This window comes from Pelodiscus sinensis, chromosome 10 (assembly GCF_049634645.1).
Source record: "Pelodiscus sinensis isolate JC-2024 chromosome 10, ASM4963464v1, whole genome shotgun sequence".
Lineage (NCBI taxonomy): Eukaryota > Metazoa > Chordata > Testudines > Trionychidae > Pelodiscus > Pelodiscus sinensis.
In genome coordinates this window covers 10,822,679-10,850,245 of record NC_134720.1, presented here as the reverse complement: position 1 = coordinate 10,850,245, position 27,567 = coordinate 10,822,679, and the positions used below count along the sequence as shown (strand labels likewise).

At 49.2% G+C, this 27,567-nt stretch overlaps 2 long non-coding RNA genes across 3 annotated transcripts; one reads left to right on the top strand and one right to left on the bottom strand.

Annotated features, from left to right (window-relative positions):
• The first annotated feature begins 185 nt into the window (after nucleotides 1–185).
• LOC112546105 (uncharacterized) lies at nucleotides 186–21,814 on the top strand. Of its 2 annotated transcripts, none has more exons than XR_003089736.2 (3): nucleotides 186–2,751; nucleotides 4,899–5,055; nucleotides 21,031–21,814. It is a non-coding gene; the product is annotated as an uncharacterized LOC112546105 (long non-coding RNA). The 2 variants fall into 2 exon arrangements; XR_003089735.2 differs by having other exon boundaries at nucleotides 191–2,049; nucleotides 21,031–21,812.
• On the bottom strand, nucleotides 21,172–25,088 carry LOC142830749 (uncharacterized). The gene is made up of 3 exons (XR_012906204.1): nucleotides 24,975–25,088; nucleotides 24,486–24,574; nucleotides 21,172–21,293 (listed from the first exon to the last, which is right to left on the bottom strand). It is a non-coding gene; the product is annotated as an uncharacterized LOC142830749 (long non-coding RNA).
• Nucleotides 25,089–27,567: the final 2,479 nt, after the last annotated feature.

The following is a 27,567-nucleotide window of genomic DNA, read 5'->3' as shown; positions in this document are numbered from 1 at the left end:
AATGGGCTGTGCCCACGAAAGCTCATGATACCATCTACATGTTTTGTTAGTCTATAAAGTGCGACCAGACTATTTGTTTTTTTTAAAAGTTTATCCTGTACAGACTAATTGGGCTACCCCCTGAAGATTTCAGGGAATGGCAGGTCAGCCTGGGGACTTTAGCTCCCAAAATCCGGGCTTAGGTTTTACCAAGGGTGTTTGCAACGACTTTTTTGTACCAAGCAATTAACTATGGCGTTAGCACTTTGCAACCGGGTGTTGTAAACAGCCGGGCTACCTGAGTGGTGCCCTTGATTTTACCATTGGTTTATCAGGCTGCAGTCTCTGCCAGATCTGAACTAGATAGGACTACTGTCGAGACTGCGTTAATATTGTAAAACCCAAGGCTGCTTTTTGCACCAGCCGTCAGGGGAAATCCAATGGAGTGCATTCCAGGGAGTCCGCAGGAGCTGTGCTTGCATGCGGACTGCAGAATCGGATCCTCGAGTTGTGAGGAGACAGAGCAATCATTTAAAATATCGAGCCAGCTGCCACCATTTCCTTACCCACAGAGCGTGTGCGCGCGGGGGCTTTTCTACAGTCCGATGCAAGAGCTCTGGGTAGTGAAATCACAGCTTGCGAAACGACAGGTTTGGGTTTGCAGCAGCGGGATAGACGGTGACAGCAAGAGAGCCCAGAGGCGGCTCCTAAGGAATCTGAGCCTTTGCTCTCCTTGTAGCAGTCAAACGATGTGAAACGAGGAATTTTCTCACTCCAGCTTGGCCCAAGCATACATATCTTTGCTTTAACGAGGAACGAGGACGAGGAACCCCAAACCCGCCCTGAAATCAAAGAAGGGTTCGCCTTATAGAAGGATTGGGTCCCGACGACTCGATCCTGGGAGATGCCGAACACCCCTTTCTTCAGGCTAGTGCATTCAGGGGTTGTGCTCCAAATGCCTAAGACTGTACCTTTGTGCTCAGATGAACAGCCCTAATTCAATGGGAGAACGACCGAATTACTCGCTTGGGTGGGGATTCAAGCGTTGTAGGAAAAATTTAAGAAGCGGGAGTGGGGCAGGGAGTGACTGTAGCTGGTTAGTACCTGCTGACAGCCTGGTGCTCTGTGTTTGCGGCGTGACTCAGTGCGTTGGCGGGTGCACCTAAAGTTAAACGCACTAGTCACGAGCGGGCTGTAGCGGTTAGATTGGACCCTGGGCGAGGAAGGTTGAGGCAAGTCCCGTTTGAATGACAATGTTGTCAAACGCGGGTGAGCTCTGGAGAACTCGGGGCCTGATCCTGCTTTTCGGCACATGCTTTCTGCCCGCACCCAGCATCCCTGCTCTGGAAGGGTAGGCTTGGCTGCGCAGAGGCCCGTTGCTTTGTCTTTCTGCCCTTCTTGCCCGACCTGAAACCAGGAGAGGGACTTGACCCTTTAGTTCACCCCCCTGGTGATCCATCCTGTGTTTAAATCTGAGCTGATGCTCTAAATAGCCTTCCGAGTGTAATTCATTGAGGAAACGTCTCTCAGCGACAGCCTGTGAAGATTTTTTTAAACTGTTGTGTAAGAACCTTTAATTCTTTCTGACATAAAACGCAAGCGAGTGGGGCGACACTTGGCAGTTTTTGAAGAACTTCCTTTTGGTCACAATACAAACGAAGGCTTTGATCCTCCAGTTCTGTCAGTGGGAACGGGAGAGGCCCATCGGCGTCAGCAGGATTTTTGTCTGAGCCGAATCGAGAGCAAACTCCCACGTCAGGTTATTCGCCCTATGCACCCTCTTAGATGTGGAAGCTTTGGACCCGTCTTACAAGCCTTTCTCACGTGAGTAAATCTGATAGCTAGTCCTGCCTTGACAAAGGTTTGCAACAGCTGTTGGGTCGGGGCACTTAGCACGGCTGTGCGCCATGCATTCTGGAACTGGATAGTAACTGCCGGTTGGTTCATTGGGATTTGATGTCACAAGGAAATAAAGGGAATGGCTAGCACCTCACTTACACAGTATGCCAATCCCATAGTCTCGAATGTATGCGGCAGCCTTTTTTTCTCCCCCTCGCAAAGGACTGATAGGTAAGAAGTCAAGTGAGTCCTGTATCTGTGCAAACCGGCGGTAACTCGGCTTGTGTCTGGCAAACGTGAGCGAGGCTGGGAGCCAGAGGAGGGTTTATTTTCCGGGCATGATCTGAACTTCACCTCCACACACTATTTGTCTCCTCCTCGAACGTGCCCTCGGAACCAGGCGAAGTTTTGCCGGAGGAGCGACAGAATTTTACCCCGGCTGCGCGCTAACGCCTCTGGAAAGCGGCAACCTGTCACTCCGCTCGCCCCTCGCCCCCGGCCTGCCTCGGCCGCTTTCTGGGCTCCTCCGCTGTGCAAAGCCAATGCTGCCCTCTGCCCGCAGCAAACAGCCACTGCACGGGGCCCGGCGCTCCGGCGGCGGATCTGCTGCCACGACTGGCGCGTGGGCTGAGCAGTGACTCGCTCACGTGTCACCCCTCCGGCCCGGCCCGCTGGCCGGCCCCGGCGCTCACAGGCCCGGGCGCGGCAGAGACAGGTTCAGAGCCGCAGCCCGCGCAAAGCTTCCTGGCGCCAGCCCGCCGTGCCCAGCGCCGAGTGGGTGCCGGAACTACTTCCGGGCCCGTGCTCCGCGAGTCCCCCGGCCTCACCGAGAGAGCGCGGCTCGCTTCTGTTCAGCGCACACCGGGGAGAAGCGTTCGCGGGGACCCGGCCCCTGTCTTCCGCAAGGGAGCGGGGCGGACACAAACAGCGCAGGTGTCCTTAAAGAAGGGGGTGTGCTTTGTGAGAGTGTGAACGTGTGTTTTCAGGTGCGAGTCTGGGGGAGGAGGTGAGGGGAGTGTCAGAGAAAGGAAGAGGGGCGTTGGAGAGGGGTGTGTGTCAGAGAGAGAGTGTGTGTGAGGGGGGGTGTGTCAGAGAGAGAGTGTGTGTGAGGGGGGTGTGTGTCAGAGAGAGAGAGAGAGAGTGTGAGGGGGTGTGTGTCAGAGAGAGAGTGTGTGTGAGGGGGGGTGTGTGTCAGAGAGAGAGTGTGTGTGAGGGGGGTGTGTGTCAGAGAGAGAGTGTGTGTGAGGGGGGGGGTGTCAGAGAGAGAGTGTGTGTGAGGGGGGGTGTGTGTCAGAGAGAGTGTGTGTGTGAGGGGGGTGTGTGTCAGAGAGAGAGTGTGTGTGAGGGGGGTGTGTGTCAGAGAGAGAGTGTGTGTGAGGGGGGTGTGTGTCAGAGAGAGAGTGTGTGTGAGGGGGGTGTGTGTCAGAGAGAGAGTGTGTGTGAGGGGGGTGTGTGTCAGAGAGAGAGAGAGAGAGTGTGTGAGGGGGTGTGTGTCAGAGAGAGAGTGTGTGTGAGGGGGGTGTGTGTCAGAGAGAGAGAGAGAGAGAGTGTGTGAGGGGGTGTGTGTCAGAGAGAGTGTGTGTGTGGGGGGGTGTCAGAGAGAGTGTATGTGTGAGGGGGGGTGTGTCAGAGAAAGGGAGAGGGGGTGTGTGTCAGAGAGAGAGAGAGTGTATGTGTGAGAGGGAGGATGTGCATCAGAGAAAGGGAGAGGGGCGTTGGAGAGGGGGTGTGTGTCAGAGAGAGAGTGTGTGTGAGGGGGGGTGTGTCAGAGAGAGTGTATGTGTGAGAGGGGGTGTGTGCATCAGAGAAAGGCAGAGGGTGTGTGTGTCAGAGAGTGTGTGTGTGAGGGGGGTGTGCATCAGAGAAAGGGAGAGGGGGTGTATGTCAGAGAGAGAGTGTGTGTGAGGGGGGTGTGCATCAGAGAAAGGAAGAGGGGGTGTGTGTCAGAGAGAGAGAGAGAGTGTATGTGTGAGAGGGGGGTGTGTGCATCAGAGAAAGGGAGAGAGAGCAGTGTGTGGGTCAGAGAAAGGGAGAGGGGGTGTTAGAGAAAGGGGTGTGTGGGTATGTCTTGACTGCAGGCTTCTTTCAGAAGAAGCTTTTCTGGAGGAGATCTTCAGGAAAAACTTATTTCAAAAGAAAGGGTCCACACAGCAAAAGCACATTGAAAAAGTGATCTGCTTTTTCGCAAGATAGCTTCCACATTTATTGGTCTCTATCTCACATTTAAGTTGTGATTACTATGGAAGGAGCAGCCACTAAGGCACCTGTTTTTTTTTTTTCCTTGAGGCCTCTTCTTTTGGAAAACAAACAAACAAACAAAAAAACCCTCTCTTTCCTGTGTACACACACACACCTTTTTCTGAAAGAGCTCTCTCAGAAAAAGGCTTCTTCCTCATAGAAAGCGGTTTACAACTGTCAGAAAACCCCTGTGTTCTTTCGACTTCCTGTCGAAAGAACGCAATTGCAGTGTGGATGTAAGTGTATTTTTTCTGGAAAAACAGTCGTGTTTCCAGAAAATCTCTGCAGTGCAGACATACCCAGAGAGAGGGAAAGAGAGGGAGGGGATGTCAGAGAAAGGGAGAGAGAGGGGGGAGGGTGTTAGAGTGTGTGTGTGTGTGTGTGTCAGAGAAAGAGGGGGGGTCCAAGAAAGAGAGAGAGAGAGGAAAGTGTCAGAGAAAGGAAGAGAGAGAGAGGTGTGTGTGTGTGTGTCAATCAGATACGGGGGTGTCAGAGAGAGGGAAGGAGAGGGGTGTGTATATGTGTGTCAGAGAAAGGGAGAGAGGGGTGTGTGTGTGTGTGTGTCAGAGAGAGGGAGAGGGGTATACGTGTATGTACTCTCCTTCCCTCTCTTCCTCTCTCTTTCTTTAATGATGCCTCAGTTTACCAAAGAGCCAAAGCCCAGTGGTAGAGAAATCTCTCACCTCGCTCTAGTTTTCAGATGCTTAATTTTTCTTTTAATTCTTTTTGTGCCAAATCAGAGAATTAGTGTCCCCCCCCAGTCACTGAACTTGCTTTCACACTTGTCCTTTACCCGCTGCAGAGGAAACTAGCTGACCCTGCCATGTCTTTGCTTTTAACAGGCAAGTGTGACAGTGGCTTTGCCCAGCCTGGGGACTTGCTCCAGGCCCAGCCTTCCAGAGGAACACTTCTCCTTTGCCTTGCTTCACTATGATCCTCATTTTTCACCCTGGATTCTGAGCTGTCTATGGGTGGTTTTGTTTTCCGGAAGTTTCTGTGGTAAGACCTAAGGTGCTTTATAGGGCACTTTTCTAGTAATACTAGGGTAAGAGGTTGGAACAATTTGTACAGTGGCAGGGAGGGGTGTGTGCTGAGAGCTATTGCACGAAACTGTAAACCCTGGATATAATAGAAACCACTTCCAGCCAAGGGGTGCTTCATCCCTTGCTTCCCCCTCCCCTCCCCCCCCCACACATCTGTCCAGCTCCAGCAGCGATGGTGGCATCAGCCTTCCCTTATTTAAACCCTTTGCCTTGTCAGGCTGGTGATTCAGCTGCATTTATAGGGAATTGTTTTGGAAACCTGAAAACAGATTCAGTCTCCCAGTCCCCTGCTTTTTCTCCTTGCCCATCTGTTTTTAGGCAGAAACCTTTGAGAACAATCAAACAACACAACAAAAACAGTTGGGGTGGGAGGAGTCAGCCCTGATTGTTCAAAGGCTCACTATTCTTTCAGGAATAGGCCCATTGATTACAGTTGGGTTACTGCAGTAATGTGAGTTTAAGGCTTTGCACTGGGATTTTTTGGTCTCTAGATTCAATTCCCAGCTCTGCACCAGAGTTGATGTATGACTTTGGGCAAGTCACTTAGGCCAAACTTGAAAAAGAGGCCTGGGGAAGATTTACAAGTGCTCAGAACCTGGAGTTGGAGGCTGATTTTTCAGAAATGCTCTGTAGCTAACTTGCACCTACTGTGCTGAATTTTCCTGAAAACTGGGCCAGTAGTTTCTGCTCCCAGATTTGTAAAGAGGGGGACAGAGCCTGTCTCTTGCTCATATTTGCCCAGCATCAATCACAATGGGACTCTGCTCTATAAATATACAGCGAACAATGATGGAATACAGAAAGGATTTGATGCTAGAAATATCAGAGGATGTTAGTGAAAGAAGCCATGCGATGTTTAAAATATGGACACATTCCTTTAATCCCCTCCTGTGCTAGCTACTCACTGTGTGCATACCGGAACACACAAAAGTGGGGCAGTTAGACAGAAGATGACTTTAAGTAACAATCAACAAAATAATTGCTCAGACTGTCTTAATCAAATGAGTTTATTTTGGTTTTTGAGCTGAACTGAAAACAACTGCTTCTTGGGATTGCTTACAGTGTATTGGTAGCAGCAGCACCTCAACTACCACTTTGGAAAAGTTGGAAGAATTTCATAGGTCTAAACCAATAGGATTCGACAGAAATGACTCTTGAGGGCTTGTCTCCACAAACCAGCAATGCACACTAACATGTTGTGCATTAATTGGTCTCTGTAAATCCTGCTGGTGTGCATTAACAGTTTTCTTGCACTCTTTAGTGTAATACTGTTTGAAATAGCACTAAAGCACATGAAGGAATGTCAGTGCACACCACTTGGTCTATAGAGACCAATTAATATGCAACATATTAGTGTGCTTTAAAAATCAAACCCAGCAGGTTCACTGCTACACTCCATAGATAAGCCTTGAATGTCATGATGGAAGATCAAATCAGGGACAAGAAAGCAGAGGCAAGGAGTGAGTTCCTACCCTTTATTTGGATAGAAGTTTTATATATTTTTTAAGTTTAGAAACCTGATGTGTGTTTATTAGTCAACTAAAATTCTGCAGGATTTGAGGGTGTGTCTCGACTACATGGCTCCGTTGATGGAGCCATGTAGATGAGTGTACTCAGCAAAGGGAAATGAAGCAGCAATTTAAATAATCGCCACTTCATTTACATCAAAATGGCCACCGTGCTGTGCCGATCAGCTGATTGTCGGCACAGCACGGTAGTCTAGACAGGGATCAGCCAACCACAGAACCCTTTGTCATCAGATCCTGTAAGCCTTGTTTCATGAGGAGTAAAGGATCTGACAACAAAGGGTTCTGGAGTCAGCTGATCCCCGTCTAGACTACTGTGGTGTGCCGACAATCAGCTGATTGGCACAGCACGGTGGCCATTTTTATGTAAATGAAGCAGCGATTATTTAAATCACCACTTCATTTCCCTTTGTCGAGTACACTCATCTACCTGGCTCCGTTGATGGAGCCATGCTGTCTAGACACACCCTGAGTGATGGTGGAGGAAAAGAATTCATTCAAAATAATGAATGTGCACATTGTCTCTTTTAGAATTTGAGTTTCAATAAACGTTAGCATTTATTCCAGCCACTCTCGAAAAAACATGGTTGAGGGACTTAAAAATACCTTGATAAACAGCATCATTTAGATGTCAAACCTTATTATTGTACAAGCAAACTTAGTATTTTTCTAATGTGTATCTTTCAGAATGTACATTCTCTAGGGAGAAAGAGTTAAGAAAAAAACACAAACACAAGTGAAATGTAAGCACTGCCATATTTTCCTTTAGGCTGTCCAGCTCCAGGTGTACATAGGATTCTTTTCAGGAAACCTCATTATTGGGGATTTCACACTTAAGTTAATTTTACTGATGCCTGCAGATGGCTCTGAGCCTCTAACATGGGCCCTCATCCTTGTGCTCTTAAGTGTTTTGAAAAGTGCAAAGAAGTGAGCCAAAATGTATTACATTAAATCAACATATACACAGATATAAAACCTGAAGCCAGACACACTTGTTAACCTGACACAAAGGACGTGATCCAAAGTCCTCTTAAGTCAACGGAAAGACTCTTATCAACTCCAGTGAGCTTTGGATCAGGCCAATGAGAAAGTTAAGTTTTTCCTCTTATGGAGATATTAGCTTCGCCTGAGAGTTGGGTGCACAGAGCTTCTCTAAATAAGGGAATATTTCAGAGCCAGAAAACAAAATAATAATTCATGGCAATTTTAAAATAGTGACTAGAAATGAAACACTTTATTTTTCTCCTAAAAATTAATTTTTTAAGTAAGGTAAGCTTAATTAAATTGAGTACAGTGTTAATGGTGTCATGCAAGTTAAGATGTATACAGACCATCATTATATCTTTGGGGAGCATTTTATTGACAATAGACTTTAACTTTTTGTCATCTGGCTAAGGGAAGGAAAAAACAAGTAAAACGGTCTTATGGTTGAACTATCTTTCAGGAGAGGTGTTCACCAGACTTTTCATAGGTAATCATGTTTAAAGGCATACCATAAATCCAGTCAACTGAAGAAGTTAGTTCAGAGTATTTTCAGCTATTACACCTGCCAATATTTATTATGTTAGTCACATTTTCCTATTTTGCCATTCTTTCTTGTTGTTGTTTTGAAAGCAAACAGCAAAGGGCACTGGTAAGTCAAACACAAAGTGCTATCAAATGCTTAACTAATTAACTAGAGACCAATCATTTGTCACTAATCTTAGGTGGAAAAATCAGACAGAAGTGCAATTTTTAAAAATGTTAACCATGTCACGTACTATGCAAATCAATTAACTTTAGATATGGTCAAAATACACATATTTTGGGGAATAAACTTGGCAAGTTTCCTCTGCTGTTCTTCCTGCTGTGTTATTGTTTGTTGTTTGTGAGCATGTGGCTGATTACTGTTTCATTCATGAAAACGTTCATGAACTGCAGCACAAACGATTATTCATCTGGAAATTCTTCCTTGAGGTGCAATGTTCATTATTTCCAGTTTAACATACTCCTATTTCAAAATAAAACTTTGCAGCAAAGAATTGACTGGTTGTATTCAATGTTAACTTGTTTCTTTAATAACCGTTCTTGCTATGTTTGCTATAAAACACATGTGTTTAAAAACAGTTTGCTGGTAGTCCCTCTATTCTTCTCAAGCCATGCTACAGTGAAACAGGAAAGCCATACAATTGATTTGGATCAGCAGCAGGACATCCCATTAATATCAATGGATAATACATGCCTCTGGCACTTTAATTTGTGTCATCATTACATATTTCCATGGCAACAATCTAATGTCACCAATGTGAGATTAGAAGATGTGGAGCCTGCAGAAATAGAGTTTTCAGAGCAAAAGCTCTTGCTATAAATCCAAAGGGTATACAGAAATTAACTAGCAAAGTATATTACTCAAATGTTCTCTCCCCTGCCATCAAATATTTTTCTCAATTTTTAGTGTGCTTTTAAGACGTTCACAAATTTTGAAAAGAAACTGGAAATATTGAATGTACCAGATTAATTTATTGTTAATACAGTGCCATCAAACATTTATTTTCCTTGTGCTCTAAACCTGCTGTCACACAAAACATTGTCTTTTCTTTTTGACTGCCCCACCAATATTAATCTTGTTTGGGAAACCTCCAAATTCACCTTTTTTGATAAACTACTGTACACTTCAGCCCAGATGAGTGAAGAGCTGGCTGGGACAATCACAAGTTATCCTGAAATAGAAATGGAAACCACTTGTTTAAACATCCTAGATTCCCAAGACTCTACAAACGATCAGTGAAGGGATTTTTTTTTTGAGCAAAGAGGAGAGTAAGAGGATTATAGGGAAGAATGTCTGCTTGGGCTGCTACAAGCACCATAAGATTTCATTTTATTTTTTCCCCATCAGCTTTTCCGTTCCTTGCGGAACAATTTTCGGCATCTGAATCAAAGAGCATTATTTCAATTTTGTTTTGTTTTGTTTTATCTTAGCCTTTTTCATGTTTTCATTTAAAAAGTGACAGATTTGGTAAAACCCTCAACTGTTTCCCATTAGAGGGGGAGAGTTCACTAGTGTATCTTCCTGATGTTCCACATTACACATCGTAGAGTTTAAAGCAGAAAACACTCTAAGTAGTTACAGTTGGCTTGATGTGTAAAGTCCTTGTTTCTTTATCTTTCTGAGTTCTGGAGGAGGGAACAGAATGAACATTCTGGAAAAGGATGAGCAGGTTTTGGTTGCACATACTTATCTCTTTAAGTTAATGGGCCAACTTTTGAAGTAAGTTCATTACATTTAACGGAACAGGTCAACTTTCTGAATGGTCTAGCACAGTGGTTCCCAACCTTTTCCAAATGGGAACCCGTTTTGACAATTCAGAAAGATTTGGTGGCCCAAGACAATTCAAAAAGAAGAGGAGGTGGGGGGAAGAGCCACCTGGAGAGACACTTGGCGACCCTTTTGAAATGTAATGGCGACCCATATTTGGGTCCCGACCCAGAGGTTGGGAAACCCAGGCTAGCATGTGTACATCTACACTACAGTGTTATTTTGAAATATCTCATTTTGAAATAGTTAATTCAAAATAAGTTATTTCGAAATAACGCATCTACACACAAAATGCATTTCGAAATAGCATTTGGCTATTTTAAAATAGCCCATCCACACTGAGTGGACACTGAATCATATTTAACGTTGGCCGGAACCAGTTTCGGCAGGGAATCAGGTCAGGAGTTACTTTTTGTGGCTGCTGCCTGAGGTTATCTCAGGCCTGTGCTTAAAGGGACTCCCCCCGCTTTCCTGAACAGCCGGTTCTCAGGTTTCCCTGCTTGCTTGCCTACCTTGATGAAGAACAGCAAAGCATTTTTTTCTCTGCATGCTCTGATTGCCCTCACTCGGGACACCACAGCACTCTGCAACATGGAGCCAGAGCTGCCCCTGGGCACTCTAGTGCTTCTCTTGGACACATTGCTCTGAGCCTGGCTCACTTTCTGCAGGCTGCCATCCGGGAGGTCCAATGTGGGGCTGTCAGTATCCAGGAGGCTCTGCAGGAGAGCTTCCACCCTGAGGAGCACTAACAATCTCCCTTGTGTGCCCCACTAGAGGCTTGTGCCTCATTCCTCCCTCACCTCCTTCCACTTACCCCTCCCTAACCCACCTTCCTGATGTCAAAGAAAATACACGTATTTTCATGAACACAAAGTCTCTTTATTTAATAAAACTGGCGGGGGAGAATGAAACTCTGGTGAGACTGGGGAAAGGAGGCGGGAGAAGGCAGGGGAGTGGATGGGAGAGGGGAGGGGGAAACCTGGGAGGAGGGAGCTGGAAGGCAGAAGCAAGGGGAAGAAGGGGGAGGAAAAGCTCAGGGTTCAGGGTTGGGGGTCTTGCCAGGCCAGCTGTCTCCCAGCACCACAGGTGTGGGGGCCTCCGTGTCTCCAGGGGGTTGGGGAGGGGATAGAGGATGTGGAGGGAGAAGTGGGAGGGGCAGAAGGAGTGGGAGGAGGAGTGGTAGCTGGGGAGGCAGCAGGAGCTGGACCAGCAGGAGGCAACACATTCTGCACCACGGTCTGCAGGTGCTGGCAGATGGCATGGCCCTGGGCAAGCTGCTCCCGCCGGAGCTGCAGGTCTTCTTACACCCAGTGCTGGAGGGTGAGGGCAGGGCTTGTAGTGCCCCCAGGTGCTGCTGTTGGTACTCCTCCACTGCACGGGTGGTCCTGCAGAGCCCTTGGGTGCGGGAGCATGTCCCGAGTGGTGTGGTGCACCCTGCAAGCACAGCTGGTGAGGCTGTGGAGAAACAAGAGAAGTGGTCAGTAATTCATGGGGGGACAGTGGGTGAAGCCCAGCCCCCCTCTGCAAGGTAAGGATGACGGTTCCCTGCACCATCAGAGCCAATGTGCTTCCACAGAGGCCATGTTCGGAATGTCTTGCTATCCCCAGGAGGGGGAGCTGCTCCGAGACCACACCCATGCCCCTGTGCTATATATAGTGTGTGTGTGGGGGGGGGGGAAAGTCCCCTGCTTCTGTGTAGAGTGGTCTTGTGGAGGGAGAGTTTCCTGCTGTCCCCCACCCCAGAGTCAGGAGAAGGTCATGCCTCTTCACACAAGCATGTGGCTAACAGGGTAAGGCCCCTTTGTGGCAGCCAGCTGGGGCCACATGCCCAGGGGTGGCATGGCACATGCTCGCACATGCACAGGTTGCTGCGTGATCCATGGACAACAAGGCCCACACACGCAGTCCCTGGTTTCCGTCCCCTACCCTGCATAAGGGGACAGTGATGGCACTCACCTGTTGTTGCCTCCCTGGCCTCAGATGACAATGGCGACAGGTCTGCTGGGGTGGCTCAGGGGTCCTGGCTGCTCAGCATGCTCCGTCTGGTCTGCTGCAGCTCCTGGCTCTCCTCCTCCTCCTCCTCCTCCTTGATGCCCTGGTCAGGGCCCTTTACCCCAGGGTTGACAGCTACCTGCGGGGCACAGACAGTCCCACCCCCCAGGATGTGCTCCAGGGCATTGAAATAGGGGCAGCTTGGTGTGTGCACCCCTGGTTGGGAGCTTGTGACGGCGCGTTGGGGGTTCCCCGTCTCCTGCACCCCGAAATGGCACAAACAGACTGCACCAGCCGGTGGAATAGAGGAAGTTTATTGCCTCTCCAGGATACAGCATAGCACAGATGTAGTCTGGTCACAGAACTGGGCTAGGATGCCTCAGGCCCCCTTGAGTTGGGGGGAGACTGGGCCCCTAAACTCCAGCTCCTCTCCCTAGGCTCTCCTCCATGCTCTCCCACAGTAACAACTAAATTCCCTTGCAGCCCTGCCCCCCAGTCCAGGGCAGCATTCACCTTCCTTTGTTCCTCTCCATGGGGGGTGTCTGGCCACTGGTTCGACAAGTTTGGCCTTACCTCTGCCTAGCGAGGTTTTCCCTGCTGGGTCTTGCTCCAGACAGCAGAGGTCACCACAGCCCAGCAAGTACCCCCACTACGTCACAGTTCTCCCCCCTCCGAGAGCGAACTGAGCAGGGTCACTCCACTCGTGACCTGGGGAAGTTCGGGCCCCTCGCTACGGGACAGCGCGTCGGCCATGATGTTGGCGCTCCCCTTGACGTGGATCACTTCCATGTCGTAGTCCTGCAGGAGCAGGCTCCACCACAGCAGCTTGGCGTTCGTCCCTTTCATCTGGTGCAGCCAGGTCAGGGGGCAGTGGTCGGTGAACACCGTGAAACGCCGGCCAAACAGGTACGGCTGCAGCTTTTGCAGGGCCCACACCATGGCCAGGCATTCCCTCTCTACGGTCGCGTAGCTCCGCTCCCGGGGCAGCAGCTTCCTGCTCAGGTACACGATGGGGTGACGTTCCCCTTTCTCGTCCGCCTGCATCAGCACCGCCCCCAGCCCGGTGTCCGAGGCGTCCGTAAACACGATAAAGGGCTTGTCGAAGTCTGGGTTTACCAACACTGGGGCCTTGGCCAGGGCTCCCTTCAGTGCACAGAGAGCCCTCTGGCACTGCTCCGTCCAGACCACCCTGTCGGGCCTCCCCTTCCTGCACAGCTCTGTGATCGGGGCAGCGATGGAGCTGAAGTTGGGCACAAACCTCCGGTAGTACCCCGCCATCCCAATGAAAGCCTGGACCTGCTTCTTGGTCTGGGGCACAGGCCAGTCCCGGATGGCCTCCACTTTGGCCGGCTCTGGCTTCAAGCAGCCGCTCCCCACCTTATGGCCCAGGTAGGACACTTCGGCCATTCCAACCTTGCACTTCCCAGCCTTTACGGTCAGCCCAGCCTCCCTCAGCCGATCCAGTACCTGGCTGACCTGGGCCACGTGGTCCTCCCAGGACTGGCTGAAGACGCAGATGTCATCGATGTACGCTAGGGCACAGTTCTCCATTCCCCTCAGCAGCTGGTCCACCAGGTGCTGGAAGGTGGCCGGCGCCCCTTTGAGGCCAAAGGGTAGGACCAGGAACTCATAGAGCCCCAGCGGCGTGATGAAAGCCGATTTCAGTCTGGCCTCCTGGTCTAGCGGCACCTGCCAGTAGCCCTTGGTTAGGTCCAGGGTGGTGAGATAGCGAGCTCCCCCCAGCTTGTCCAGGAGCTCGTCGGGCCTTGGCATCGGGTAGGCGTCGGACACCGTGATGGCGTTGAGCTTCCGGTAGTCCACGCAGAACCGGATCGACCCGTCCTTCTTGGGAACCAGCACCACGGGAGAGGCCCAGGGGCTGGAGGACGGCTGGATCACCCCCAGGGCCAACATGTCCTGGACCTCTCTCTCCAGGTCCTGGGCTGTTTTCCCTGTGACTCTGAATGGGGAGCAGTGCACCGGGGGGTGAGTGCCCGTCTGCACCCGGTGGACAGCCAGGTTGGTGAGACCCGGCTTGTTGGAGAACAGCTGCTGGTGGGAGCGCAGCACCTCCCGGATCTCGGCCTGCTGGGCCGGGGTGAGCTGGTCCGAGAGGGAAATTGACTCCAGCGAAGAGTCCTCTCCGGTCCCAGGGAACAGGCCCACCAGGGGATCCTCCCCCTGCTCCTCCCAGGGCTTACACATGGCCAGCACCAAGTTCTCCCTGTCCCAGTACGGCTTCATCATGTTAACATGATATACCCGCTGGCCGCGTGTCCGGCCCGTCAGCTCCACCACGTAGTTCACCTCGTTCAGCTGCTTAACCACCTTGAAGGGGCCGTCCCAGGCGGCTTGCAGCTTGTTCTTCCGCACGGGGATCAGGACCATCACCTGGTCCCCGGTAGCGTAGGCGCGGGCCCGTGCATTGCGGACGTACCAGACCTTCTGCTTCCTCTGGGTCCTGCTCAGGTTCTCTCTGGCCAGGCCCATGAGCTCGGCAAGTCTTTCCCGGAATGTCAGGACGTATTCCACGACCGGCTCACCCTCCGGGGAGACCTTCCCCTCCCACTCGTCTTTCAATAAGTCCAGGGGGCCCCTCACTCGCCTCCCATATAACAGCTCGAACAGCGAGAACCCCGTGGACTCCTGGGGCACTTCCCTGTACGCAAACAGCAGGTGGGGTAGGTACTTGTCCCAGTCCTGCGGGTGTTTGTGCATAAAGGTCCGTAGCATCTGCTTCAGAGTCCCATTGAACCTCTCCACCAACCCGTTGGTCTGGGGGTGATACGCCGAGGCCCAGGTGTGTTGCACCCCACTCTTCTCCCACAAGCACCGGAGCAGGGCCGACATGAAGTTGGATCCCTGGTCCGTGAGAACCTCCTGGGGAAACCCCACCCTGCTGAAAATGGTCAGCAGTGCGTCTGCCACCGTGTCTGCCTCGATGGAGGGCAGGGCCACGGCCTCGGGGTAGCGGGTGGCGAAGTCCACCACCACCAGTATGTATTTCTTCCCTGTCCGGGTCGCTCTGTTGAAGGGCCCCACAATATCCATCGCCACCTTCTGGAAAGGCTCCTCTATGATGGGCAGGGGTCTCAATGCAGCTTTCTTCCTGTCTTGGGCCTTCCCCACTCGTTGGCAGGAGTCGCAGGACCGGCAGTACCGCTGGACAGCTGCAAACATCCCCGGCCAATAGAAGTTTTGGAGCAGCCTCAGCCGCGTGCGCCGGATCCCCTGGTGTCCCGAGAACGGGATGTCATGGGCCAGGTGTAGCAGCTTGCGGCGATACCTTTGGGGAACCACTAGCTGCCGCTGGAGCCCCCACTTGCCTACCGTCCCGGGGGAAAGCCATTCCCGGTACAGAAATCCCCTCTCCCACCGGAACTTCTCCTGGCAATCTCCTCCTAGGGGTTGAGCGGCACCCAGGTCAGCCCGGTCCCTCAGGGCCTGCAAGGAGGGATCCACTCGCACCTCCGCCTGGAATTCAGCGGCTGGGGCTGGGACAGGGCAGTGGTTCCCCCCACTGCCTAGGTCCAACTCTAGGTCTGCTGGGACGGGGCCCTGGGCCCCCTGTTGGGGAACCTCCTCGAGTTCCGGGCCGCAAGCCCCTCGCTTGCTCTGGCTACGGGTGGTGACCAGCGTCCTGTGGGGTCCGTCTGGCCACTCCTCTAGGTCACTCCCCATTAGCACGTCGGTGGGCAAGTGCGGGTGCACCCCCACTTCCTTGGGGCCCTCCTTGGCCTCCCATTTCAGATGCACCCTGGCTACAGGTACCTCAAAGGGGGTGCCGCCTATGCCCCTCAGTGTCAGCTGAGTGTCGGGTAGCATACGGTCTGGGGCCACTATGTCGGGCCGGGCCAGCGTCACCTCCGCCCCCGTGTCCCAGAAACCCGTCACCTTCCTGCCATCCACCTCCAGGGGTACGAGGCAGTCCCTCCGTAGGGGCCGCCCCGCCCCCACCCGGTGCACGGATAAATCTGTCTCCCGAGGGTCAGACCTCCCAGGGGAGGTGCACTGAGCATCCTTCCCCCCTCCCCGAGCGGAGGTTTGCCGGCCAGCCCCTGCCACTGGGGCAGCCAGCCCTTCCTCCCGCCCCAGCCAGTTAACCCTGGAACGTCCCAGGTCATGGGACCTGTTCTTGCGCCTGGTGCATTGAGCCCTCTTGTGGCCTCGTTGCCCACAGCGATGGCAAGTTAGGTTGTGTGGGCCCATTCGGGTCGGCTCTGCCCGGGCTCTGGCTGGTTTTCTGGGGTATCGACGACTGGTCCTGGTCCCTGGGGCTCGCCTCGGAGGTGTCTCTCTCCGTTGCTCCGCCGAGAACCGGTCTCTGCGCGATTCTCTTTCTCTCCGGGACTCCCGTTCACCCCCGGACCGGCTCTCTGTGAACTCATCCGCCAGTCTCCCGGCCTCCTGGGGGTTCTCTGGTCTCCGGTCCTTGAGCCACAGCCTCAGTTTGGGTGGGCATGCTTCATAGAACTGCTCCATCATGACCAGCTTGAGCAGCTCCTCTGCGGTCTGGGCTCCGACTCCCGAGACCCACTTGCGGCAATATTGCGCCAGGCGGGAGGCCAGGTCCACATAGGTCTCCCGTGGCCCTTTCTGTACCCCCCGGAACTTCTTCCTGTACATCTCGGGGGTCAGCCCGAACTTGTGCAGCAGGGCCTCCTTGACTCGGTTGTAATCCCCTGGCTGTAGGTCCTCCAGCTGACTGAGCACTCCGGCCGCCTCCTGGTTCAGTGCGGGGATGAGCTCCTGCAGCCAGTCAGCTGGGGGGACCTGTTGCAGCCCACAGGCCCTCTCAAAGGAGCTGAGGAACCCGTCTATGTCGCCCACGTCCTTCAATTGGGCCACCGTGAGCCTCTCCAAGCGCATGGCATCCCCGGGACTCTGGGGCCCATCCACTCTTGGCGCAGCCGGGGCCTCGCAGGTTCTCCGCTCTGCCATGGCCAGCTCATGCTGTCGCTGCCTCTCTCGATCTTGGCGCTCCTTCTCTCGATCCTGGCGGTCCCTCTCTTGATCTTGGCGCTCCTTCTCTCGATCCTGGCGGTCCCTCTCTCGATCTTGGCGCTCCTTCTCTCGGTCCTGTACTTCCAATTCCTTCATCCGCAGCTGGATCTCCAGCCGCCGCAGCTCCGCTGGGCTGGCCCCTGCCCTAGATGGGCTACGGCTTGCAGGCCTCCCGGGAGACGCTGTCTCATCTCTCCGGTGGGTTCCAGCGTTCCTCCCCCTCTCTGAGCCTGACACACTCTCAGGGGGGGTCTGGCTGCTTCCCCTGGGGACAAGATCCTGGCCCCGTGGCTGGTCATTCTCTTCCAGCTGGGTAATCAGCTGGGCCTTGGTTGCTTTCCGCACCGGCAAGCCCCTCTCTCTGCACAGCCCCACCAGCTCTGCCTTCAAGAGTCGGGCGTAGGCCATCTGCCCGCTGGGCCCCTCGGTGCAGACTCACCAGTCTAGTGCTGCAGCGCCCCACGATTCCCAGGAACCGCTTCGCTCTGTCTCCAGCACGCCTGGCTCCAGGGCTCTTGCTTCTACTGTGCCTTGTCGCTTGCCGCTGGGAGCTTCATCCACGGGGTGCAGTGCATCCCACCCCTGACACCAGTGTGACGGCGCGTTGGGGGTTCCCCGTCTCCTGCACCCCGAAATGGCACAAACAGACTGCACCAGCCGGTGGAATAGAGGAAGTTTATTGCCTCTCTAGGATACAGCATAGCACAGATGTAGTCTGGTCACAGAACTGGGCTAGGATGCCTCAGGCCCCCTTGAGTTGGGGGGAGACTGGGCCCCTAAACTCCAGCTCCTCTCCCTAGGCTCTCCTCCATGCTCTCCCACAGTAACAACTAAATTCCCTTGCAGCCCTGCCCCCCAGTCCAGGGCAGCATTCACCTTCCTTTGTTCCTCTCCATGGGGGGTGTCTGGCCACTGGTTCGACAAGTTTGGCCTTACCTCTGCCTAGCGAGGTTTTCCCTGCTGGGTCTTGCTCCAGACAGCAGAGGTCACCACAGCCCAGCAAGTACCCCCACTACGTCACAGAGCTGCCCCCTGTGTCCCTGGCATATGCCTGCCGAAGCTCTTTTATTTTCATCCGCACCTGCTCCTGGGTGCGGATGTGGCCTTTGCTGGCTATGCTGGCAGCTATCCTACCATAGACAGCCGCATTCCTCCATCTAGTGCGGAGATCATGGACTTTGGAGGATTCCCCTCAAACCTCAATGAAGTCCATGATCTCCGCACTGGAACAAGAAGGCGCCTGCCTTTTCCAGCCCCTGACAGGCTCCTGGGAGCTGGCAGACTGCTCCTGGGGACCAGTGGAGGGCTGGCTGCTGGTGGCTTGCTGGCTCATATTGGGGCCACTGAGTCAGGGGCAAGACAGACTGTTTGTTGGGCTGGCACGCTTGGAGCTGGCACACGCACTGTGGCCAGACTCTACCCCTTTAAGGGCTCTGGGGAGAGGGGGAGAGAGAGTAGTTTTCTTGGTTGTGGCTAGAGTGGCCAGCAGGGCACCCTGGGAAGGGCTGGAGGCCCTCTATTTAGAAATAATTTTGAAATAGCAGTTGGCTTGTGTAGACGCTAGTACAGTTATTTCCAAATAACAGCTGTTATTTCAAAATAACTTTGCTGTGTAGGCATACCCTCACTGTCTAATTGTCAGTGTTCCACTTGCAAAGTGTACACAGGCTCATACATATGTGGTTAATGTGGAGCCTTATTATAGACAAAGTCCTTTTCTTACTAAAATAATGTCCCTGTAGTCAGATTTGCAGTTTGCATACTGTCATACACTATAGTTCAAACCCACTGCTCCAGCATGTGTACTTCTGTGTACACGTTAGACACCATCAATACATCCTATAGGAAAGGGAGCAAACTTAAGGAAAGTCTAGCACAGGGGTCTCAAACTCAATTTACCTTAGAGCAGCACCAGTTCTCAAATACTCCTAGCGGGCAGAAGTGCACCCCCTTCTGGCAGGGTTCTTGGGGGGGGTCTCTATACATTTCCCCTCCAGGTGTCTCCTGGCCCCTCCTGCTGGCCCATGCATTCCCCCCACCATGTGTCCCCCAGTCCCACCTGTCACCCCTAGGTGATTTAAAGCCCACTGGGGTCCCCTGCCACCACCACCAGTAGTGCAGCAGGGCTAGAGTGGCTTCCTGCTGCTAGTTCCTTGCCACTTCCAGCTTATCCTTGTGCCCTGGAGGAGGTGTGTGCAGAGCCTATCGGTGTAAGCTGTAACACTACTAACTCATTTTGTGACTAGATATCAGTGATGCCAACTCTCCAGGTTTGATCACAAGCCTCCTGATAGATGGGGCTGTTTTTTTTGTTTGTTTCTGGAGAGCTCAGCCATATTATTAGAATTAAGGCAAGTCTGGAAACTTGATGCCTCATGCACTGCCATCAACTGTGATTGCTCTGACTTAGTAGATTATACAGCTTGCTTGTCGCTGTATAGTGTTAGAAGAGAATCCCAGCCTTCTTTTTCTTTATTTTTCTTTTTTTTTAAAAGAAAACTTTAGGTCTCATGGTTTGTGGAGAAAAGCTAGAAAACATTTCCAAGTTCAGCCAAAGACCTCAAACACCAGCTACCAAATAAAAAGATCCCCAAATGTAATTTTATCTGTGATTTCAAGAAGCCATTCTCTTTTTGGGGGTGGGAGGAGAAGGGCTGATTCATAAGTTTTGAATGCTTGTGGTTGACAATGCAGTACAAGCAAGTTGATAGTGTCTCCTCCCGTGTCCAGGAGCCCAGAGAGAGACCAGGATCCTATAAAAGACATTAAACTGAGTCGTCATCCTGACACCCCCATCTTCTTGTGCTGGAATGTCCCCCATTAACAGCCATGCCCTCATACTGGAATCCCACCTGCACCCCCCACACTCTGCTAACGTCCACATCCTCATCTAGGATTCTCCGTTCCTACCCGGGGTAACTGAAATTGACCCCCCAAACCGGCCCTGTAGGCTATAGAAACATGTCAGCTTGGACATGCAGTTTGCATTGCAGCAGAGGCAGTCAGAATGGCTTCCCAGACTGAGCAGCACTCTGTGGCTGGGACTATGTGGGTGCTGGGGCCTGGGTTCTTCTGGGAGCCTTGTGCAAGGATTCCTGCATGCTGCACCTCCCCCTCAAGCTGGCAGCTGCATGGGGAAGTGCTTGGGCTGTCCCATTTTGCACAAGATCCTCATGCCTCTCCGGGAGACCCCCAGGTCTAACATTTTGTAGTTTCTTGTGTGCCTCTGGGAGAGGCATAAGGATCTTGCGCAAAACAGGATTTGCACAAAACGGAAGCGGCTACATTGCTTCTCTTTGCACAAAAACCCCTTGCGCAAAAAGAAATGGCAGAAAATATGCTAATGATATTGCAACTTATGCTAATGAGTCCCTCATTAGCATATTTTCTGCTGCAAAAACTCACAGTGTAGACAAAGTCATACTGGATAGGCAGCAGAATGAATAAAAGCAAAAAGAAGGTTTTTTTTCACAGGCTACATCTACACTGTCCCATAGTTCAAAATAAGATACACAATTTCAGCTATGCAAATTGCACATTTTATTTTGATCTTATTTTGAAATAGCTTATTTCATAATTTAGTGCTGTCTACACAGTGCTAAATTTCAAAATAACCTGTTATTCTGAAACATCCTTTACTCCTTGTGGAATGAGGTTTACAGGGATGTCAGAAGAGTGAGCCTGAAATAACGGGTTTGCTGTGAAGAAGTGAAATAGCTATTTCGGGATACTCCAGTATCCTGAAGTAGTGTTGCAATATAGATGTGGCCACATAGTGCCCAATTAACCTGTGTAACTCATTGCCATTGTATGTTATGATGGCCAAAACATTCAAAAATTAACTAGATAAGACCATGGAGAATAGGCCTATCAGTGGTACAGTCCCATGCCCTGAGTACTCCCTAAACCTCAACTGTTAGAAGCCGGGAGGGGGGAGGCCAGGGATGGATAAACATTCTGTACTTTTCCCCTGAATTTCTGGTATGAGTCACTGTTGGAGACAGAATACACTTCTGGTTCTTCTTTCAATGTTTGAAGTTATGTCAGATTTATCCTATTTTTTCATATGCTGGCTCAAGTGGACTAATTATGTCTGACTGTAAACATATTTTAGAGATTGGAGAGATCATTTTCCAACAGCAAAAGAATGAATTGTCACCCATTATTGGACATGGACACATCTACTTACAAACAGTTTTGATAAGAAAATATTGAGGAATACCATGATTGATGAAAATTTCTTCTAGACTACGTGGTGAGGTCTCTACTACATCTTGAAACTTCTGGATCACTTGGGATGTTGTCTTGTACATTGTTGCAGTAGTCCTCTCTTGTTTTTAATTTCACCTTCACTTCTTTCACACAGCCTTCTTTTCTCTTTGATAAAAGATACTTTATAGTGTTAAGTGGCAATAATGAGCCATGCTTATTATATCCTCTCTGACACTATGTTGTCTGTCTCACACACTTTTTCTTTTATCTCTTTATATAAAAAGTTTTCTTGCCATGCAACAGTATGATGTCATCAGGTTCTCTGGCTGTGAAAGGGTCCACAGAGAGGGGGGTTGGTGAGTGTAACGAGCAGGGGGTGCAGCTCCCTGCTCATATGTAATGTCTTCACCCTAACCCTTTGCCATTGTATCAAGTACTGCATCTATGTTTGCATTTTAATATTGTGACTTTTTAAGATGAGATTTTTAAAAATGATCAGTTGGCCTAACTCTGTTCACATTGATTGCTCTTGAAAATTGTACCCATAAAAGTAATCAATTATACACAACAAATCAATATGTAAAGCAAACTGTGTTTACTTAACAAAAGTTTTAAGTAGTAAATAGTTTGATGGATAATTCTGCCAGTAAAAACATGCATGTGATAAAGAGGTTTTAAAAATAATCCTTTTTTTATGACTGAGTTACCTTAAAGTACCTTATAGGTCTTAAGTACCTATAAACCAATGTACGGAGTTTTCCATATAATGGTAAATCTTCATTTTATGTTTCTTAGACCTAAAGAAGAATTTGATCAAAGCAGAGTTTAGGATGGGTTGAGATGCAAATGAGGAAAAGAAGATATAGGCAATGGAAAGTGTCCCCTTTATTTCTCTCATTCATGAATCTGCAAACAGAGAATATCTGCTAGGTCACACTATACTAATGGAGTTACACTTTATTCATATAATAAAATACACTTTATTCATATAATAAAATACAAAATAATCCAACTCAAGGATTTAGCAGTGTAACAGAGTATGCTGGAGCCATTCTTTTAATTTATTTTATGTGAATTCACATGTTCACCAAATTTATTTAAAAAAGGAATTGCATGTTTATAAAATAAGTTATACAATGTATTTCAAACCTCAAACACAGTGAATTCCAATGAAACAGAAGATGGCCTGGGACAAACCTGGGAAAGAGTCACAGTCAAAGTAGTCCCTGATTTTTTTTTCAGAATAATACTTGTTTTTCAAGTTAAAGGAAACTTTTGCTTTGAGAAACACTATGGATCTGATTCTCAACAAGTTCAGTCATTGCATTGAAGTTGATGGAGTCATACTATACTGGATGAGAATCTGCACTTTCATTTGTTCATTCCTTTAGCAAGGTCTCTTATTTTATGCTATACTCTGTGCCACGATACTAACTAATAAAACAGCTGTGATGACACATTTGTACTTTCCATACTGTATTTGCCTTCTCCCAGGCAGAATGATGATTTTCTGTGTTAATAATTTACTACTTTCTATTAAAAACCAAAAAGAAAATCCATCTATTGGAAACCCATTTGGAGGAAAATGGCTTAAGAGCAATTGCATTGTATGATTAATGGGAGGAGCACGTGCATGCATTCTACCCAGTGGATCTGTCACAATAAGAATTATTTTTCTATATCACTTACATTACAGTCGAAATATGAAATGAACTCCATGTGGCAGCTGCCAAAAGGTTGGGGTGAGGGTGCCGAGGGGGGGAAAGCAGTCTCAGAAAGTTTCAGTTATCCCTTGGAGCTATATTACAACATATACTACTCCTAATTGAATCAGTGTGAGAACCTTTCCCCCTCCACTTAAATCAGTGCAAGTCTTTGTCCACTTCCCTCTTCAGACACATGCATCTGATATGAAGAAAGATTCAGGGGACACAAACACCTTGGGTATGATCTTATCATTTTGCTCAATATTTTAATATTTTAACTGCTAACAAAGGAAACTTTGCTTCTCACCCTTTCCAGTCCTTCCCTCCCATGGAAGCTTTTTCACCAGGGACTGATCCTATATCCCCTGCTTTGCCAAGAGAGCAGTAGGTTAGTTACTGTGAGTTTTGCCCAAGAAAGAACTGCTATGTGTGAACCTAAATCACAGTGAGGTGAGTACAGTTTTCTAGTAAACTTCCTGTGAGTAGCCCAAGAGCCTTACAAGTACTAACCAGTCACTGGTGGGTTAATGATGATGATGATCACTCTGTGAGTGTGGCTATTACATCAATTAAATGAGTCACATCAAACTAGCTGTCTCTTTAGGAAAGAAAGCTTACTGCTCATTCAAAGGAGAGGAAGCATCAAGAATAGCAAATGAGAATGGTTCAGAACTAAGGATTGGTTAACATAAGAACAAACCAATAAAGTAATACAGGGAAGACTGATGTCAAGTTGGGCTAAAGTGTTGTTTGGTGCAACACAGGTATCAGTTTTTGGACCTCTGTTTGATGTGACTTAAATGGAAATGTAAACTTTCTAATAAGAACAAGGTTTAATTTGTGAAAGCAAGGGGATAGGAGTTAGGGCTTGGGTTCTGTTTCAGGCTCTAACAATTCCTCAGTAATCTTAGCAAACTTCTAACCTGAAGAATGTGCTTCATTTTAACCTCCTATAATGAGCCAAAAATAATCACTATCTCACGAAGGTATTAAGGCTTAATTAACATTCATAAGGCATTTTGGGAACCTCAGATGAGAGTTGTTTGATATATTTTAAAAGTGTAATTATTATTAAGTAACAAAATTAAATAACTCCTCAAAGCAAATGACAATTGATATCCAAACACATGCCTGGGGAAATACCCACATATGCAAAATAATATATGGCCCTTGTACTAAATACATGGGATGAAGATGCATTATGAGGACTCTGAAAAGGTCCTTGGATTAAATGTCTACTCTCTCTGAAATGTCTAGATACATTTATTGGAACAATTACTACCAGATTAGATTGTCAGTGTGCATTATAGTTAATACAGTATGAAGAAAGTGAGTGACTGGAGATCAGATAGAAGGGTTCCAACAGGAGGAAAGAACACAACATCGACAAATAAAGTGCTAAATGAAAGAGCAGGGATAACCAAAAGTAGAGAAGGGTAGAGCTGCAAGAGAGAAGCAGACAAAGGAAAGAGAAAAGGAAGAGAAAGGAGAAAAAGGGTGAAACTAACCGTAACAGTAATATTTTGCACCTGATGTATCTAGTTCCTTTCCCCAGAGGCTCTCAAAGGGCTTCACTAAATGGAAAAAAAGAAAAGGCCCATCATAGCCTCTTGATCCATACATAGAAAGACTTTGTTTGAATGTATCTCACCTCTCTGGTCTGGAAAAAGGGGATCCAGCTACATCTGCAGCACAGTTCCCTCTTTGTCAAGCAGCAGTGCAGGACATGAACTGGGCAGGCTGTAGGGGTCAAAAATTCTTATCTCTTTGCTCCATTGAAGGGTAACCACCCACTTAGGACAGCCCTGTAACCTGGAGCCATCTATGCTGCTTGAGAGCATCATTTTTTCCCTCTCTGTCATAGGGCAACTTGGTCACGTCCTCATGTCCCCCTCTCTCTGCCTCCGTGTTCCTACGCCACCCCGACCTGCCCCTCCTAGTCGGACGTGTCCTTCCTAACCAATTCACACCTATGGTTACCCCAAGCGGAGTGCGACGGGGGCCCGGGCCCACCCTCTCTCCAGACCCCAGCCCAGGGCTCTTTCCCCTCACCTGGCTGATGGGGCTACCTGCCACAACTCATCAGCCCACAGGCTATCCAATTACGCCCTCCCTGAGCTACTTCCTCACCCCCGCTCACCCTGGTGTTCCATACGTTTCTTGCCGGGAGTCCGGACTCTCCTCCTCTGGGTCCCCCACCGCCCTTCCCCGTCGGAAGGCTCCAGCCACCCTTAGAATGCCAAGAGCACCGCTCTCCTCCTCCTGGGGCTCAACCGTCCCCCTCCCCAATATTCCTGCACTGGCGTCTTTTACCTCTGCTCCTCCCCCACCCCCGCGGGCTCCACCCCTGACACCCTCACCGGCATCAGTGTTCACTTGCGCCGGTGCCTCCCCCGGCAAATCACCTGGGGCGCTGGCCAAGCCGCTGACCGCGCGGCGCACTCCTGCCGCTGCCACAGCCTCCCGTGCCCGCTCACCGGCTGCGTGGTGTGCACCTGATGCCGCTGTGGTCTCCCCGGCGGCGTGGGGCACCAGTTCATCTCCCTCCAGCTCCTGGAGGTGGCCGAAGGTAGTGCAGGATTGCGTCACCCCGTCACACCCTCTTTCCCCATGGAAAGGAAAAAAGACCAGAAGAAAAGTGAACAGCAAATTTGGACTGGACCCTCAGAGTTTCCTGCCCTGCCAAGGAGGAGGGGCATAAACCAGAGAGCGGACATGGTGAAAATGAGAAAAGATGAAATTGTAACACAAAGGCTACATCTAGTCTACACTCCTCTGTCTTCAGAGGGATTTAAATTAGACATTTTGAAAGTGCAAATGAAGCGGGGATTTAAATATCCAATGCTTCATTTGCATAATCGTTTATGGCACTTCTTCAAACAAGCGCCATTTCAAAAGGGAAAACACAGTTTAGACGCCGTTCTTTCGAAAAATTGGCCTGTTTTTGAAAGAACTGCATCTAAACTGAGGTTTCACTTTCAAAACGGCACTTGATCAAAACAGCGCCATGATGTGATTGTGCAAATGAAGCACAGGATATTTAAAATCCCCACTTCATTTGCACTTTCGAAATGTCTAAGTTACATCCCTCTGCTGACAGAGGGGTGTAGTCTAGATATAGCCAAAGTGATTTACAGAGGAAAGTTACTTAGGAGGACACATGCAAGGGCAATAGTTGCTCCATGTGAATTCATAGCCATAAAATCAATTCATTTTTAAATATGCTAATATTTTTCTTCTGTTCAGTTACGGGCTTCCTGCTGCAAACACTCATGCACCAATGGTTGTTTGTTGGGACTCCATGCAGAAGCAGCTAAATACACACATGGGGGGCAGGGGAAACGTTTGCAGAACCAAGCACCAATAAACGTCCAGGTCCTGCAAGTGCTCAATGTGCAAAAGTCTCTCTAGTCTAATGCCTAGTGTTATCAGTCCTTTTATGATTGCTCTGGAGTCTCCAGGAATTAAGTATGAATCTTTAATTAAGGATTATGCCATGTGATGAAACCTCAATCTAACCAAAACTGGCAACCCTAAAAGTCACTAGTAGAGGTACACACAGAACCTCTCCAGGAACAGGCCCATCACAAATAAGCGGAAGACATAATACACATTAACAGTCTATACCTGCTCCCAGAACCATTAACACATTTATATGTAAACAAGTGCAGTGACCACACTACCAAGCCCGTTATCTTGAAATAACAGGCTGGTTATTTCAAATAATAACTCCTGCTTTCCATGAGGAATAATGCTTATTTCAAAATTGTTATTTTGAAATGGTATTAATGTGGACAATCAGCTGCTACTATTTTGAAATAACCTCCAAAGGCCTCTCACAGCTGCACTTGTGGCTGCTCTTGCCACACCTGATATCTCCAATGCTCCCCTTCTCCTGCATAGCTTAAAGCAGCAAGACAAGAAACAGAAACCTGGATATTTAAAATTCAACAATGTTTCCTTGCTCCTGGTGAATGGAAGAGGAAAAAAACCTCCCATTCAGCTGTAAACAAAGTAACGGAAGTGAGTTCACTGTCACTGGAAAGTACAGGACTCCCATGAAGTAAGTCTTAGTTCATTTAAGGAGAAAATACGTCCCTGCCATAGTAGAGAACTATACTTTTCAGCTGGCAACATTACAGGAGGCTTTATCAATGCAGCCCTATTCTGTCTTCCATTTCAGCAGTATAAATCAGGAGTCACTCTACTGAGTTACTTGAGATTTACATTCAAGTAACCAGATGTAGAATATGGTCCATAGAATTCAAAGAGGCTTGTTCCCTCTGATGTCAATGGCAAAATGTCTATGTATTTCATTTGTTTGATTGGGGCATGCTAGAGACAGGAGAAAGAATACTGAGCCAACATCTCCCAAATAAAGATTTAACAGTTAGACAAGAGATTGATCAATAGATACAGACAAGCTCCTCCTTTGTTTCAGCTACACCAGACTAACATGGCTGCATCTCTATCACTGTCCTCCTTTAGGGAACGTCTACACAGCAGTGTTATGTCAGAATAACTAACGTTATTCTAAAATAACATAATCTTCATCTACACTACAACATAATGTCAAAATAGTGTTGAGCTGGAGGACATCTTACTCCTATTCCTGTAACCCTCATTTTATGAGGAGTAAGGGAAGTTGGAGAAAGAGTGCTCTTCCTTCGACTCCCTACTGTGTAGACAGTGCCTAAAGCCAAAATAAACTATTTCAACTTAAGCTACGCAAT